The sequence below is a fragment of the Aegilops tauschii genome, chromosome 2, assembly GCF_002575655.3.
Source record: "Aegilops tauschii subsp. strangulata cultivar AL8/78 chromosome 2, Aet v6.0, whole genome shotgun sequence".
In the NCBI taxonomy this organism is placed as follows: Eukaryota; Viridiplantae; Streptophyta; class Magnoliopsida; order Poales; family Poaceae; genus Aegilops; species Aegilops tauschii.
The window spans coordinates 486,790,646-486,804,887 of record NC_053036.3 but is presented as its reverse complement, the minus strand read 5'-3'; positions in this window follow the sequence as shown (position 1 = coordinate 486,804,887).

The window sequence follows — 14,242 nt, the reverse complement described above, 5'->3', positions numbered from 1 at the left end:
GGAGATGTTCACCGATGATGACTAGTCCGTCTCACGTGATGATCGGACACGGCCTAGTTTGACTCGGATCATGTATCACTTAGATGACTAGAGGGATGTCTATCTGAGTGGGAGTTCATTAAATAATCAGATGAACTTAATTATCATGAACATAGTCAAAAGGTCTTTGCAAATTATGTCATAGCTTACGCTTTAGTTCTACTGTTTAAGATATGTTCCTAGAGAAAATTTAGTTGAAAGTTGATAGTAGCAATTATGCGGACTGGGTCCGTAAACTGAGGATTGTCCTCATTGCTGCACAGAAGGCTACTGTCCTTAATGCACCGCTCGGTGTGCTGAACCTCAGCGTCGTCTGTAGATGTTGCGAAACATCTGACACACACGTTTTGATGACTACGTGATAGTTCAGTGCGTATTGCTAACGGTTTAGAATTGTGGCACCAAAGACGGTTTTGAAACGTCGCAGAACATATGAGATGTTCCGAAGACTAAAATTGGGATTTCAGACTAGTGCCCGCGTCAAGAGGTATGAGACCTCTGACAAGTTTCTTAAGCCTGCAAACTAAGGGAGAAAAGCTCAATCGTTGAGCATGTGCTCAGATTGTCTGAGTACCACAATCGCTTGAATCGAGTGGGAGTTAATCTCCCAGATGAGATAGTGATGGTTCTCCATAGTCACTGCCACCAAGCTAGTAGAGCTTCGTGATGAACTATAACATATCAGGGATAGTTATGATGATCCTTGAGCTATTCGCGATGTTTGACACCGCGAGAGTAGAAATCAAGAAGGAGCATCAATTGTTGATGGTTAGTAAACCACTAGTTTCTAGAAGGGCAAGGGCAAAAGGGATACTTCATGAAACAGCAAGTCGTTTGCTGCTCTAGTGAAGTATCCCAAGGTTGAACCCAAACCCGAGACTAAGTGCTTCTTAATGAGGGGAACGGTCACTAAAGCAGTACTACCCTAGATACTTGGTAGATGAGAAGGCAGACAAGGTCGACAGAAGTATATTGGATGTACGTTATATGAATGTGTACTTTACTAGTACTCCTAGCAGCACCAGGGTATTAGATACCGGTTCGGTTGCTAAGTGTTACTAACTCGAAATAAAAGTTGCGGAATAAACGGAGACTAGCTAAAGGTGAGATGACGATGTATGTTGGAAGTGTTTCCAAGGTTGATGTGATCAAGCATCGCATGCTCCCTCTACCATCGAGATTTGGTGTGTGCGTTGAGCATGATTGGATTATGTTTATCGCAATACGGTTATTCATTTAAGGAGAATAATGGTTACTCTGTTTATTTGAATAATACCTTCAATGGTCTTGCACCTAAAATGAATCTCGATCGTAGTGATACACATGTTCGTACCAAAGGATATAAAATAGTAATGATAGTTCCACATACTTGTGGCACTGCCATTTGAGTCATATTGGTATAGAACGCATGAAGAAGCTCCATGTAGATGGATCTTTGGACTCACTCGTTTTTGAAAAGATTGAGACATGCGAACCATGTCTATTGGTATATATGCATGAAGAAACTCCATGCAGATGGATCGTTTGGACTCACTTGTTTTTGAATCACTTGAGACATGCAAATCATACCACATGGGCAAGATGACTGAAAGGCCTCGTTTTCAGTAAGATGGAACAAGAGAGCAACTTGTTGGAAGTAATACATTTTGATGTATGCAGTCCAATGAGTGCTGAGGCATGCAGTGGATATCGTTATGTTCTTACTTCACAGATGATTTGAGTAGATGCTGAGAATATTTACTTGATGAAACACAAGTCTGAATTATTGAAAGGTTCAAGTAATTTCAGAGTGAAGTTGAAGATCGTCGTGACAAGAGGATAAAATGTCTGTGATATGATTATAGAGATAAGTATCTGAGTTACGAGTTTGGCACACAATTAAGACATTGTGGAAAGTGTTTCACAATTAATACCGCCTGGAACACCATAGTGTGATGGTGTGTCCGAACATCATAACTGCACCCTATTGGATATGGTGCATACCATGATGTTTCTTATCGAATTACCACTATCGTTTATGGGTTAGGCATTAGAGATAACCGCATTCACTTTAAAAGGGGCACCACGCAATTCCGTTGAGACGACACCGTTTAGAGAAACCTAAGTTGTCGTTTCTTAAAAGTTTGGGGCTGCGATGCTTATGTGAAAAAGTTTCAAGCTGATAAGCTCGAACCCAAAGCGGATAAATGCGTCTTCATAGAATACCCAAAAACAGTTGGGTATACCTCCTATTTCAGATCTGGAAGCAAAGGTAATTGCTTCTAGAAACAGTTCCTTTCTCGAGGAAAAGTTTCTCTCGAAAGAATTGAGTGGGAGGATGGTGGAGACTTGATAAGGTTATTGAACCGACACTTCAACTAGTGTGTAGCAGGGCACATGAAGTTGTTCCTGTGGCACCTACACCAATTGAAGTGGAAGCTTATGATAGTGATCATGAAACTTCGGATCAAGTCACTACCAAAACCTCGTAGGACGACGAGGATGCGTGCTACTTCAGAGTAGTACGTGATCCTGTCTTGGAAGTCATGTTGTTGGACAACGATGAACCTATGAGCTATGGAGAAGCGATGGTGGGCCCATATTCCGACAAATGGTTAGAAGCCATCAAATCCGAGATAAATGGATCTTTAAAAGGAAGACGGACATGGACGGTAATGTTACCGTCTATGAAGCTCGACTTGTGGCAAAGAGTATTTTCACAAGTTCAAGGAGTTGAATACGATGAGATTTTCTCATCCGTAGCGATGCTTAAGTCCGTCGGAATCATGTTAGCATTAGCTGCATTTATGAAATCTGGCAGATGGATGTCAAAACAAGTTTCCTTACCAGTTTTCGTAAGGAAAGGTTGTATGTGATACAATCAGAAAGGTTTTGTCCATCCTAAGGATGCTAAAAGGTATGCTAGCTCCAGCGATCCTTCTAAGGACTAGAGTAAGCATCTCGGAGTTGGAATGTACGCTTTGATGGAGTGATCAAAGTTTTTGGGTTTATACAAAGTTTGTTAGAAACTTGTATTTACAATAAAGTGAGTGGGAGCGCTGCAACATTTCTGATAAGTATATGTGAATGACATACTGTTGATCCGAAATGATGTAAAAATTTCTGGAAAGCATAAAGGGTTGTTTGAAAGGAGTTTTTCAAAGGAAGACCTGGATAAAGCTGCTTACATATTGGGCATCAAGATCTATAGAGATAGATCAAGACGCCCGATGATACTTTCAAAGAACACACACTTTGACATGATTTTGAAAGAGTTCAAAATAGATCAGCAAAGAAGGAGTTCTTGGCTGTGTTACAAGGTGTGAGTATTGAGTAAGACTCAAGACCTGACCACAGCAGAAGAGAGAGAAAGGACGAAGGTCGTCCCCTATGCTTCAGACGTAGGCTCTACAGTATGCTATGCTGTGTACCGCACATGAAGTGTGCCTTGCCATGAGTTGGTCAAGGGGTACAATAGTGATCCGGGAATGGATCACATGACAGCGGTCAAACTTATCCTTAGTATCTAGTGGACTAAGGAATTTTCTCGATTATGGAGGTGAAAAGGAGTTCGTCGTAAAGGGTTACGTTGATGCGAACTTTGACACTAATCCGGATGACTCTGAGTAGTAAACCGGATTCATATAGTAGAGCAGTTATTTGAAATGGCTCCAAATAGCGTGTGGTAGCATCCACAAGATGACATAGATATTCGTAAAGCACACACGGATCTGAAAGGTTCAGACCCGTTGACTAATAACCTCTCTCACAAGCATAACATGATCAAACCAGAACTCATTGAGTGTTAATCACATAGAGATGTGAACTAGATTGTTGACTCTAGTAAACTCTTGGATGTTGGTCACATGGTGATGTGACCTGTGAGTGTTAATCACATGGCGATGTGAACTAGATTATTGACTCTAGTGCAAGTGGGAGACTGTTGGAAATATGCCCTAGAGGCAATAATAAATAGGTTATTATTATATTTCCTTGTTCATGATAATCGTTTATTATCCATGCTAGAATTGTATTGATAGGAAACTCAGATACATGTGTGGATACATAGACAACACCATGTCCCTAGTAAGCCTCTAGTTGACTAGCTCGTTGATCAATAGATGGTTACGGTTTCCTGACCATCGACATTGGATGTCGTTGATAACGGGATCACATCATTAGGAGAATGATGTGATGGACGAGACTCAATCCTAAGCCTAGCACAAGATCGTGTAGTTCGTTTGCTCAGAGCTTTTCTAATGTCAAGTATCATTTCCTTAGACCATGAGATTGTGCAACTCCCGGATACCGTAGGAATGCTTTGGGTGTACCAAACGTCACAACGTAACTGGGTGGCTATAAAGGTGCACTACAGGTATCTCCGAAAGTGTCTGTTGGGTTGACACGAATCGAGACTGGGATTTGTCACTCCGTGTAAACGGAGAGGTATCTCTGGGCCCACTCGGTAGTACATCATCATAATGTGCACAGTGTGACCAAGGAGTTGATCACGGGATGATGTGAGTTACGGAACGAGTAAAGAGACTTGCCGGTAACGAGATTGAACAAGGTATCGGGATACCGACGATCGAATCTCGGGCAAGTAACATACCGATAGACAAAGGGAATTGTATACGGGATTGATTGAATCCTCGACATCGTGGTTCATCCGATGAGATCATCGAGGAGCATGTGGGAGCCAACATGGGTATCCAGATCCCGCTGTTGGTTATTGACCGGAGAGTCGTCTCGGTCATGTCTGCCTGTCTCCCGAACCCGTAGGGTCTACACACTTAAGGTTCGGTGACGCTAGGGTTATAGAGATATTAGTATGCGGTAACCCGAAAGTTGTTCGGAGTTCCGGATGAGATCCCGGACGTCACGAGGAGTTCCGGAATGGTCCGGAGGTAAAGATTTATATATGGGAAGTCTTATTTTGGTCGCCGGAAAAGTTTCGCACTTTATCGGTATTGTACCGGGAGTGCCGAAAGGAGTCCGGGGGTCCACCAGCCCCGGGGGGGCCACATGGGCTGTGGGGGGTGCGCCTTGGCCTATATGGGCCAAGGGAACCAGCCCCAAGAGGCCCATGCGCCAACAGATAAGATAAACGGAGAGTCCTAAAGGGGGAAGGCACCTCCGAGGTGCCTTGGGGAGGAAGGACTCCTCCCTGGCCGCACCCTTCCTTGGAGGAAGGGCCAAGGCTGCGCCCCCCCCCTCTCCCTTGGCCCTATATATAGTGGGGGGAGGGAGGGCAGCAGCAATCCAAACCCCTGGCGCCTCCCTCTCCCTCCCGTGACACCTCTCCCTCCCGTTAGTGCTTGGCGAAGCCCTACCGGGATCCCCGCTACTTCCACCACCACGCCGTCGTGCTGCTGGATCTCCATCAACCTCTCCTCCCCACTTGCTGGATCAAGAAGGAGGAGACGTCGCTGCCCCGTACGTGTGTTGAACGCGGAGGTGCCGTCCGTTCGGCGCTAGGATCATCGGTGATTTGGATCACGACGAGTACGACTCCATCAACCCCGTTCTCTTGAACGCTTCCGCTCGCGATCTACAAGGGTATGTAGATGCACTCCTTCCCTCTCGTTGCTAGTAAACTCCATAGATTGATCTTGGTGATGCGTAGAAAATTTTGAATTTCTGCTACATTCCCCAACGGTCTTACCGTCTAGATCTTCCTCCAACCAGCCATGTGCATCCAATCTTCCACGTTTCACTACTGCGTAAAGTTCTCGCTCCAGGCTGTCAGGTGCTTCCCTTACTTCCTGCTCCCGATGATCAGTTTCAGTATCCAGAGCAAATTCTTCAGCAACGAGTTGTTCACCGGGGTGCTGATTCATTGATCCAAGTCTTGGTCAAATGGAGTGATGCGCCTAGAGAAATGGCCACTTGGGAAGACAAAGTGACATTACGCCAGAAGTTTCCTCGTGCGCCGGCTTGGGGTCAAGCCGCTTCTAAGGCGGGAGGGATTGTCAGCGAGCAGGAGACGCGCGAAGATGGTGTTCAAGCTATGGGCCGGCCCAAGCGGCAGCCTCGCCTACCCGCTCGGTTGGCTGGGCCGGAGTGGGCCAAGTAAAGATGTATTACTTATATGTGTGACTGTGTGGTGTGAGAGGTGGGAAGGTAGGAACGGCTAGATGCCGGTGTATGTTGCATGTGAGCTTCTCTCCCTGAGGAAGACGATCCCCTCCTCTCCCTGTAATCCTCCATTGTAGCTCGAGATTTGAAATCAACTATGAATTCCGAACCCTAGCCTTCACATTAGCGCCCACCTTTGGGGATCAGACGTGAGAGATAGTCATGACGGTCGACACGGGGAGGGAGGGGAGCTAGCCCTTCCTTCCCCAAAAACTCTACATCTTTCCGGCCACTTGGTCTGAGAGACTTTTGTGATCCCCTTCTGCTAGATCAATTGAACGCCAACAATGTTGGATCTTTCAAAGAAAAAAACAAGCTCATAATCATTTAATCCATAATCATGGGCACATGCATAAATATACTCCTAAAAGAGAAGTGGGTAGACAAAGTTTTGTTGATGAGATTTATGTTTTTCTCAACACTCTTCGAATTTTCAATTGTATTTCTACATGAATCAGAGAGACCGGTTTATGGAATGATGATACATAGTGTAATATGGTCAGAACAGGGTGCTGCATTTTTAATACAAACCCCGGAAAGAAAGGGAGGCTAATCCACATATCTTTCTTCACTCCTTTTATACCCAATAAGTTTATGTTTGCTCTTTCTCCTAACTATTTTTTTGCCAAGCACCCATTTTGTAATAGCAATTGTGTAAAATTAAAATAGAGAATAAAAATAAAAGAAAACTTTCGTAAGTAGCATTTGGATTAGATTAATGTCTCGGTAAATGGGTAAAAAAAATGCCATCACATCTACACTAGGCAAACATTGGAAAGAGATAAAAGTAAAGGGGACGGCATGGCCAGCACTTGAATGCAAGAATCTCCCTGTCTCGCTGGATTCGATTTACTTTTTCCTGTATTCCTACAAAGATCTTTTTCTTTCGGACAAGATAATTCTCGTAGCGAGGATGAGATTTTTACAACGATCGCAAACCCCTCGGATAGAATCTGAGAATAAAATATTTTTTGTAATCCAACAATAGATCTTGGTTAGGATGATTAATCAAGTTAATGCAAAAATTATGCTGATACGTTCAAATAAATAAACACTTCACAAGTATCGTTGATGAGATTTATGTTTTTCTAAATATCTTTCAAATTTTCCCGTTTGTATTCTTATACTTGAATCAGAGATTTCGCGGTTTATCGAATGATGATACATAGTGCATATGGTCAGAACAGTGTGTTGTATTTTTAGTACAAACCATGGAAAGAAACGGAGTCTAATCCACGAATCTATTTCCGCTCCTTTTCTATCAAATTAGTTTATATTTGCTCTTTTCCCTAGTTGTTTTCCTGCCAAGTACTGCTTTTGTAAGCGCAATTGTGTTAGAAAAAATAGAGGCCAGAAAGATGAAAGGAAACTTTCATGAACTTTGCTTCAGTATACCCCACCAGAAAAATTTGCAGATTCCGATGCTGATTAAAGGTGAAGATTAGAAGTTATCCCTTTTGATTAAAAAGTGTAACATAGCCCCCCCCCCCCCCCCCCCCCCAAGTGTAATATAGCCATTTGCATCCAAATCAATCTATTCAATACGTTTGATCTGCATGCTAATATGGCGATTTAAAATAGCTTTAAGATTCGTGTAAGCATTTAGGGAGGGGGGGGGGGGGGGTACCAAAGCAGGTGCGAACTTTCATAAGTAGCAGTTTGGATTAGATTAATGTCTCGGTAAAAATGGGTGAAAAATTAATATCGTCACATCTACACTAGGCAAACATTGACACGAGAAAAGAAGCAAATATCAGAAAACGGAGGCAATCAGCACTTCGGCAGGTAGTATTAAGTTCTTGTTGGTCTTTCTCTGAAATGAATAGTGCCATTGTGCAGCTTGCAGGGGTGGTTGGAACGGAACAGAACGAATTAAGAAGATTAAATATTATTTATTGGGTTACGCTTTCATCATCTCTCAACAAAATTAGTAGTAATACAAATTTAGTTATTGAGAAATTAAGTCATATCAAAGTACCATCCTTGTTTGAACTGCTTAATCTAGTGTGTTTTTACAGGTCATATACATTGAGTAAAGGTATATAGTACTTTTTGCGGGTGAAAAGTAATAGTATTATCAAGATAGATACCACTACTGCTGGCTTTTTGAGCAGTTACAGTCCCACTACAAATGAGTCCCAAGTCCGTATTTTCAAAAGGGGAAAAAGGAGTTTTGGATCCCTGCCCACTTTTAGTGTTATTTCAGTCTGCTCCTCTATGAACAAAGGTTTCAGTTAGATGCAACGTCTTCTAAAAAGTTCATGAAACTGGATCTGGCCTCTCCACCTTGGTAGACACAAGGCAGAGGCTTCTATGCAAAAATACTCTCTTTCAAAAAATGTTTTAGGGTCTCTATTGTAGGATTTTCACTGAAATTTTAGAGAAAATTTCAGTCCATACACTTGTTTCCTATAAAGGTCCCAACTCCATAGGATAATCGGATTGGGGTAGTCAAATACTCCCTTTGTACCCTGCAAAAAAAAAAACTCCCTCCGTAAACTAATATAAGATCCTCTTTTAGATCACTACTTTAGTGATAAAGACCTTATACTTTAGTGATCTAAAAGATCTTATATTAGTTTACAGAGGGAGTACTTAGCATTCCCATGCCCACAATTTCATACAGAAACAAACATAAGCTCAAACATCATTTTATTTATTTCCAAGGGGAAATTTAATAAATACTCCTCGCTATCTCTCTCTTTGTTTCCCCAAAAATAATGTGTTTCTTTTATTTGAACCATCTAGGGCAGAATCTATTACTCATCTGTTTTGAGATCAATATATAAGAAATCCACAGTGCGTGACATCTGATTGATACGTTTTCTGTATTCCTACACTTTCTAGTTTCTCTTGCTGCATTTTCCAGTTCGTGCGATCCACAGAGGCAGCCACAAGGAAGAAGAGAGGGATTCCTGTGAGCATCCAAAGAACATAAAGGCACACACTGAAGATAATGAAATGCTGCAACCACAATCAATATTTGCTTGCAAAGAATTTATGGGGCGTATGAATGGAGAAGGGCAATGCAGCTAAGCAAACATAAATAACGGGCATAAATGAAGCACTGTTTTATCTTGTGGGCAGGACATGAATGGGGGAGGTCAGGGAGGCCACTTTTGATTCGATGAAAGATACCGGCCAGCTAAGAGTTTGCAGCCCACACACCACACCAGACATACGCGAAATACTACAGAAATTGGGCTCATAAGCGCCGCATTAATGCTGTCTTGTGCAGGCATTCATCCTGACTAGTAAAAGCTCCCAGCTAAGTGACACTGAAACTGGCTGTGCTAAGTTAAGGCTCGGTTGATTAATGGTGCTGTACTGGAAGATGCCGACCCTTGAATGAGGAAGCAGTCCCCATCTAGGACTTGATTCGGCTTGTACTTAAGTTCCAAGAGGGAATTTCCCCATTCAATCGGCCCGGCGTTCCTGCAAACTACCAAGTGTCAAAGTGCTACTGCATCTAGAAAGAATTGGAATTTTTGGTCTTGTTTTACCACTAAAGATCTGACTATTGATACTCCTGTCTGCATAAGTTAATCATTACCATGTAATCTGCAGAAGAAGAAAACTGATATTTTTGCCATCCTTCTTTATACGTATATACAGAAAGATGGCAGAAAATATGTACCAATGCTGTTATGCTGATAGTACCGATGATTTATACGTATATGCATAATTGAGTAAGCTTCTGTTGTGACACCGACTGGCTGCTGCTGTTATGTTGATAGTACCACTGAAAGTATGTAATGGAAGAAAGCAAGAGAAATCTACATGTAATTATATTAGTTGCAGTAACTGATGGCTCCTGCTTATACTATACACTTGTGTATGTTAATAGATAGAGATTTTTTTTTGGAAAAGGAGGATAACCCCAGGCCTCTACATCAGGACGATGCATGCAGCCATATATTATTAATAGAGCAAAATCCAGCAGCGGAACACCATCGACCTGGAAAAAGAAGAAAAAACAAACCCTGAGGCCATATACCTCGCGATAGTAACTCCCCCAGATAACCACTAACCCTATGATACAAGACAGAACATAAACGAAAAATACACAACTCCTAAGCTACCCCTTCAAGAAGGAATCACCGCACGTGCACCGATGATGGCGAGTCCACCATAAGGTTGAACTTCTGATTCTCATCCCCAAAGCAAAGCTTCAATCCACCGCCTTCAGCAAGGACACGACACAGGAGCGCGACGACATAGCCCGATCAGAGATCTTGTGTTTCCACCGGAGTGCATAAGCTCGTCGTTGAAGCTGCCTGTACCATCCGCCCTTATCTGTCTACTGACGCCTCGATAGCTGGATACCTCTGGAGGAGACAACGGAAGACAAAGACGTCCCAATACCACCTGCCTCCCGCTATTGTCGCACCACCTTCGATCCAACAACAACAGGCTAAACTTGACACCTCCGCTAGAGCCGTCGTGCATCACCTGCCGGTAGCAGGCATGACTTGATGTCTCCATATAAGACGTCGTGCGTAGCATCCGCCGGTAGCACATCCACCGGTGGCTTCACCTGCCGACGACAGGCACCGCCCGACAACTCCGAGAGAGGCTCATGTGTCACCTGCCGAGCCGCATCGAACCCGGCCTGTTGATCGAGGGGACGTCCCATACCGCCACCAGCCTCAGAGCCGTCACCATCTCGAGATCCGGACTCCGAGTCTCCCACACGACCCCGGAGTCCGCCGTTGTCGATGAAGAGGGGCCGCCACCCTGATTCCGGGTGCTACAGGGAGCACCCACCGTCGTGCCAGCCACTGTCATCGCCCATACAACGGCAGCCGCCGCCGCGATCCAGCATCAAGCGTCGTCGACGCTGGAGGAAGCTCCGGCCGCCACGCGCGTCCTGCAACGAGCCCGGACACGGGATCCCAAGATCCGCCGCCACCGGCGCCGCCACAAGGACCCACCACCTGGCCCGACATCCCCGACGAAGGGGACGCCGCCACCACCATGGTCGGATCCGAGTCAGCCGTCGCCATCGCCACTGCCAAGACCGGACCTGGGTTGGCAACCGCCATCGGCCACGCCCAGCCCCACCTCCATTTCTAGCCACGTCTAGCCGACGGCACGCCACGCCCAACCGATCCACCCGCGCAGCCAAGCGCCGCCGCCGGGAACCGCCGTGCCGCCGTGCCATGGATCCACAAGACGCCGTCGCTGAAGCCGTCGTCCCGCGCCGCCCGGCATCATGCGAGGAGAAGGGGATCCCTGCCGCCGCCTACGCTGACCGGATCGGCAGCGCACGCCGGTGGCGGCGAGGGAGGGAGCTGGAGGCGGCGGACTAGGAACGGCGGCTAGGGTTCGCCCCCTCTGTCGCTCGCGGGAGGGACGTGAGGGGGTTACGCGATGGTCTGGTTATTCGGTTGAGATAGAGTAGAGATATATTGCTGCTAAGTAAAAGGGGCAGTTCGATGAGGACAAAGGTTGCGTATGTTAGCGCAGCCGAATGACTCACCCCTTCCAGGAAGGGTTTGATCTTTCATGTGGACAAAGGTTGCATTTTTTAATAGAAGTAATTTTATTTGACCTGAGCTGCAGGAGCTCTGCATTTTCATTATACTGGAGGAAAGCAATACTGAGGAGAGAAAAAGAGAGGAAAATAGAAAAAATAAAATCAGGTTGCGTTTTTTAGTAGAAGTTTTTATAGAAAAGGAGGAAGACCCCCGGCCTCTGCATCTGGCCGATGCATGCAGCCACTTTATTAATTATTCGCAAAGACCTTACAAAATAATACATCATAAGCCACTATTTTGACAACATCTGTCGCTACTCCTATCCATTTGATGAAGGGTGCTGATAGTCCGAGCCGAATACCAAACAAAACCCCGCACCATAGCCTAACATCTAAAACCGGATGGCCCAACCAAGCCACATTGCCGGGTCTGGGGCACACACCGGTTCAACGCACTCTTAGAGGCCGCCGCCGCCATCTTCGACCGAACCATTTTCAGAATTGTACTGACGCATCGACCTTACTAGGCCTAGTTGTCATCGACACCACCACAATACCAGACAACGCCACCATCATGGGCTCGTCTAGCATCACGCACCCACCGCCGAGACCCTGCTGCTCCATGCCGCCGAGACCTACCGTTGTCGACGTGCCAAATTCCACGCCGCTCCTCCTTCGCGAACAACACCTGCTGCCACTGGTCCCATCCCCTCCGCCTCCAGTTCCTCTAACTGAGCACCTGAATGCCCCAGGCGGCACCTCCAAGAAGGGCACGACACTCGCAGTGCCGCCGCCGCCCAATCTTAGGAGATTTTTGGTCTTCACCCGGGCGTGGGGTCGTGGTAGAGGACAGGGACCTCGACGGCGCCTGCAAGGAGGAGAACGGCGACCTTGGTCGTCGCCACGTCGGGATGATCGAGTCATCTAGAGTTTTCTCCGGTCCGATGTCACCTCTACCAGCCCCGCGAACACAACGAGGCCGACGATCGGGATCGCAAGCCACCAAGTGTGGCGGGAGAGAGCTTGCGGCGGGAAGGAGATCCACCGGCAACCCACCGCCCACGCGTTCAAGACGCCGTCCAACCACCACCCGCGAGCGCCTCCAGGAGGGGGTCGTCGCCATGCCTACCGGGGCCACCGCCCAAGGTCCAGATTCCTCCGCGATGACTGGAGCGACAAGATCTGCCCCCCTGCGGCCCATGCCGTTGCACGAGCCCGCCACCGCCGCGAGCTGCCACGCTGCCGGAAGATCCATACCGCGGATCTAGGCGCCTGTGCGCCGCCGCCGGGACTCACCGCGCCGTCAGGAGGGCCGCACCCCGCGGATCTGGGTGCCCGCGCCGCTCATGGATCCGAGGGAGGGAGGAGAGGCCCTCCGCCGCCGCCATCACACGCATGGGCTTTGCCTGCGCCGCTCATGGATCCGATGGAGGGAGGAGAGGCCCTCCGCCGCCGCCATCGCACGCACGGGCTTTGCGCGTCGCCGATCACCGGCAGCGGCAGAGGGGAAGGTGAGCGCTGGGCGGGACTAGGCGACGGCGGCTGAGACCTCCCGTGTCGTCCGTGTCGCCCGCGACGGGGCGACGCGAGAGGAGGGGTTGTTCTCGAAAGCCACCCTTTTTTTAATAGAAGTAAATTTTAGGGATGGCCTTGCTCGGCTCACTCGTCAGAAGTTAGTCTTTATCTTTATACTTGAATTTGGATCACAACATAACATACACCTTCACAACAGTTTGTTTGTCTGGTATTCAACCCACGGCATGTCAATGGATGAGGTTACAAAACCCTTGTAGGCATACTGTGCTGTGAAACTCTCTACTAAATGGCCATCAAAGCAGTGGTATTCAACAATAGGTCCTACCTTAAACATTCGGATGTTGAATGTATAAGTTGGACTAAAGTGAAGGATGGCACATAACGAGAACGAAACTCGTCAAAACCTCAATAGTCAACAGTAACATTTACCTGTATCAGTTACTGGCCCGTACAGCAACACTAGTAACTGAGTAAGCTTCAGTTGCAGTGACAGCATGTGGCTTCATTCTGCAGTAGAACTGTTACTGACAGTCTGCGGTTCTTGAAGAAATGCCGCAGAGGCCAGACAGCTCATGCTTGCTGCACTATAAGATTCCAAACGTTAATCTTGGAGCTGAAAAACCGCCGGTCTGTACAGTGAGGACCCAGGATTTGATCCAAGGCACCGTCGTTTCAAATAGAAGAGTATCAGTACTCTGGAACACTGCTTTCAGAAACTACAGGTAGCTAAATGTCTTTTGAGCAAGTGGCTATTTAGGCTATCACAGGAATCAGAGGGTATGTCAGGCACAACTCCTTAGAAATAAATACTTGCACTCTAAAACTCTTGCTCAGGTTACCGTAAGACCTAATGATTCGCCATTTTGGAAGGGACTCATGAGAGTGAAAGAGACCTTGTTTCATAGGGTGAAATTCATTGTTGGGGATGGAACAACAAGAAGGTTTTGGGAGGATACTTGGTTAGGCGACGCACCATTAGCTCTCCAGTATCCTTCCCTGTACCATATTGCTCAACGTAAGGAGGATTACGTGGCAGCAGTCATGCAGATGGTACCTTTGAATATCCAGTTC